Genomic DNA, 4,666 nt, shown 5'->3' with positions numbered 1-4,666 from the left:
GGTCTACAAAATCATGAGAGGTATAGAAGGGTGGATAGCAAGAAGCTTTTTCCCACAGTGCGGAACTCAATTACTAGGGGTCACAAATACAAAGTGAGAGGGAAAGGTTTAGGGGAGATATATGTTCTTTACGCAGAGGGGGCTGGGGGCCTGGAATGGGTTACCAGTGGAGGTAGTAGAGGCAGGAACGATAGTATCATTTAAGATCTTTCTAGACAGGTACATGAATGGGCAGGGAACAGAGGGATACAAATCTTTAGAAAATTAGTGGCAGGGTTAGGTAGAGGATCTGGATCAATGCGGGCTTGGAGGGCCAAACGGCCTGTTCCTGTGCTGTAATGTTCTTTGTTCTTTGTTCTAATCTGTCTCATTGAACTACAGTAGGCAAATGATGCTTGAACTTGGAGGCCCAGCTCTAAGGTATCATTAACACCTTGTCTAAGACCTATGAGAGCATAAGTCTCACACTAAATGTTTGAAAACTGAAAGATCTGTACCAACCTGGCCTCACCTCACCCCTATTATCAAGATCCATGATGAGGTGTAGTGCTTGATCAAAGGATCCAATTTGCATACCTTTGAATTCTACTGCGAACAAGAGCAGACATCATTGTTGAGGTTCAATAATGCCTTCAGAAGGTATCACAAAATCCTGGAGATGTACCACCAGCACTACCTGCACAACATCCTACCAATCCATTGGTAGGATAGGCACATCACCATGAATATTCTTGTACAGGCCATCATCTGACCATTGAAGCATGAACCACGCTTGATCAGTTCCTCTGGGTGGGCCACATCATCTGCGTGTCTAACACCAGTCTCCTAAATCAAGCATTCTACTTAGAGATTTTATGAGGTAAGTGACCCCCAGGAGGATAGGCGTCATTCTTCAAGGACTCCCTCAAAGCCTTCTTGAAAAGTGCAAATAGAGTCGTAGAGTCCTCTTATCAGTACTTGGAAAGATCTGGCTATAGATATAGGGGAAAAGCATCTGGATAGATATATGCCTTGAGTCTCATCACCAGTGGAAAGCTGAAGTCAAACAACAAGAGAGAAGGGAATATGTGCCAATATGGCATTCCACTCTCCTGTTATCCCAACTGTTGTCTGCCCCACTTGTGACAGAGATCGTAGCTCATGCACATGATTCTTCTGTAACCTAAGAACTAATTTTTAGTGTAAAAATATCTTTGAGAAACTGCTGCAGAAGAAAAACAGTAAGGACATATTGCAGCTGTTCCTGAGGCCATTCCAGTCAGTGGGCAATGTATGCATTGGTGATTTCTTTTCAAAAAAGCAATTGCCTTAAAAACTCTTATAAAAACAAAGAACTGCTAAAATTGCCTTGTATAATGATTTCTTACTCAGACTAGTGGAGGGCAAGGATTTTTTTAAAGTCCAGAATGGGGCTATGGTTTTGTGTTAAAGTTTTGTGGGTCATGTTCTTGCCAATTAACTTAATTCATGGGAATCTTAATCCCAGCATCTACAGTAAGTAATGATTTTTCATTTGATGTATTACTTAAGAATGGAAGAAATTGTACTCCATTAATTGATCAAAAAACTTTTTGACAAGGTGGTTTAGGCAGAGTTCTTTGGCAGACATGGTCATTCTATTAAGAAATGTCATAGCTGACACATTCATTGAAAGATGTTTTTAATCTAACACTAAGGGAATTGGTTATTGTTCCTGGTTTTCTTTTTGGATCTTACCCATTACTCTTTCATTGAATTGCTAACCTGGTGTTCATTTTGAGACATATTTTTTGGGTAGTAAATGATACAATATAATTCGTATCATGATGTGTATGCATCTTCACATGTAGAAATTCTCCTCTTATCTTAGTGTGATAACACAACACAAATAATCCTAACCATTTAAAAATACATTCTAAAAATAATGACTTAGATAAGTTTGTTTACAATTGGCAAAGCCCTTCAACTAGCCTGTATTAACATTTCTCATAGCAGTGATTCTGAAAGCATTTCTGGTTTATCTTTTATCCAGAAAGAAAAAAATGCTAACAATTGACCTATGCTACAATAGCCATATTTTATTAGAATGAACAAGCATCATACACTGTGTTTTTAAACAAAATTAGACATATACAACATATGAAAATCATTTGAAGTATGCCAGCTTTAGAGAATAATTATTATACGAAGAGTTGAAATCCTTGTATTAGAGTTCCACACACATTATCAGCACTTACACAAGTCTGAAATTCTGACCACTAGAAGTTGTGAGTATTGATAAAGTGAAAATGTGTGGACAGGAACTTTGGACATGGTTTTTCTTTTTGGAGAAGAGAGTAAATTTTAATTTGAACAGATTTCTATCCTTTTACATAACACAGGAAAAGGATTTCACAGGAAATCATCAGAACGTGAGCTTGAAACAAAAGAGTTTATAAATTTTAGGCAGGGCTTGGACAACAATATAAAACAATATATCAATGCAATGGATGCTGACAATCGAAAATAAGAACGAAGAAAACTCAAATTCAACCAGTCAGGCAGCATCTATGGAGAGAAGAGCTGATGTATCCAGTCAATGACTTTTCATCAGGACTGAAGAAAAACAGAAGTGTAACCATTTTAATACTAGTGGAAGGGGCTGGAAGCAGGAATAAGATCCATGATTATAGAGTAGAGGGCAGAAGGGATCAAATAACAAAAGATTTTACGAAGCAAAAGCCAAAAGGAGTAGTGAAGAAACAAAGCTTGTGCCCAAATGAGGCATGAATTGCTACATAAGAAACATAAGAATGTAAAATGAAGTGATAAAGAAAGAAACAGACTAGGACAAATGCAATAAATGTAAGGAGAAGAAAACAGGGAAGCAACAAAACACAGAACAAGATGGATGCAATGATTATGATCTAATACTGTTGGTTCTGTGGGACTTCAATATTGTGGCCATTTCGGAGACATGGATAGAAAAGGGACAGGAATGGTTGTTGCAGGTTCCAGGATTTAGATGTTTCAGTAAGAACAGAGAAGATGGTAAAAGAGAGGGAGGTGTGGTATTGTTTGTCAAGGGCAGTATTATGGTGGCAAAAAGTTTGAGGACTCGTCTACTAACATAATATGGGCTGAGGTCAGAAACAGGAGAGAAGAGGTCACCCTGTTGAATGTTTTCTATAAGCCTCCGAGTAGTTCCAGAGATGTAGAGGAAAGGATAGCAAAGATAATTCTGGATAGGAGTGAGCATAACAGGGTAGTTGTTATGGGGGACTTTAACTTTCCAAATATTGACTGGAAATACTATAGTTTGAGTACTTTAGTTAGGTCAGTTTTTGTCCAGTGTGGGCAGGAGGGTTTCCTGACACAGTATGTAGATAGGCCAACAAGGGGCGAGGCCATATTAGATTTGGTACTGGGTAATGAACCCAGCCAGGTGTTAGATTTGGTGGATGTAGGTGAGCGCTTTGGTGATAGTGACCACAATTTGATCATGTTTACTTTAACGATGGAAAGGGATAGGTATATACCACAGAGTGAGCGTTATAGCTGGAGGAAAGGCAATTATGATGTGATTTGGCAAGACTTAGGATGCATAGGATGGGGAAGGAAACTGCAGGGGATGGGCACAATTGATATGTAGAACTTATCAAGGACACACAGTACCTGTTCCTTGAATAAGTATGTACCTGTCATGCAGGGAGGAAGTTGTTGAGTGAGGAAGCATCTCTTGTCATGAAGAAGAAGAAGGCTTATGTTAGGATGAGAGATAAAGGCTCAGTTAGGATGCTTGAGAGTTACATGTTAGTCAGGAAAGACCTAAAGAGAGAGCTAAGAAGAGCCGGAAAGATATACGAGAAGTCATTGACAGATAGGATCAAGAAAAACCCTAAAGCTTTTTACAGGAATATCAGGAATAAAAGAATGATGAGAAAAAGATTAGGTAAAAAAAACCTCCAAAAAGACCCCACCACCAGGAATATATTCCCCTCCCTACCCCTTTCCATCTTCTACAAAGACCGTTCCCTCCGTGACTACCTGGTCAGGTCCACGCCCCCCTACAACCCACCCTCCCAACCTGGCACCTTCCCCTGCCACCGCAGGAACTGTAAAACCTGCGCCCACACCTCCTCCCTCACCTTTATCCAAGGCCCTAAAGGAGCCTTCCACATCCATCAAAGTTTTACCTGCACATCCACTAATATCATTTATTGTATCAGTTGTTCCCGATGCAGTCTCCTCTACATTGGGGAGACTGGGCGCCTCCTAGCAGAGCGCTTTAGGGAACATCTCCGGGACACCCGCACCAATCAACCACGCCGCCCCATGGCCCAACATTTCAACTCCCCCTCCCACTCTGCCAAGGACATGGAGGTCCTGGGCCTCCGTCACCGCCGCTCCCTCACCACCAGACACCTGGAGGAAGAATGCCTCATCTTCCGCCTCGGAACACTTTAACCCCAGGGCATCAATGTGGACTTCAACAGTTTCCCCATTTCCCCTTCCCCCACTTCACCCTAGTTCCAAACTTCCAGCTCAGCACTGTCCCCATGACTTGTCTGGACTTGTCCTACCTGCCTATCTCCTTTCCACCTATCCACTCCACCCTCTCCCCCCTGACCTGTCACCTTCATCCCCTCCCCCACTCACCTATTGTACTCTATGCTACTTTCTCCCCACCCTACCCTCCTCTAGCTTA

This window comes from Chiloscyllium plagiosum, unplaced genomic scaffold, assembly GCF_037043375.1.
Source record: "Chiloscyllium plagiosum isolate Xiang-an unplaced genomic scaffold, Cpla_swu_hap1 HiC_scaffold_4, whole genome shotgun sequence".
NCBI lineage: Eukaryota > Metazoa > Chordata > Chondrichthyes > Orectolobiformes > Hemiscylliidae > Chiloscyllium > Chiloscyllium plagiosum.
Note: the sequence above shows the minus strand (reverse complement) of the source record.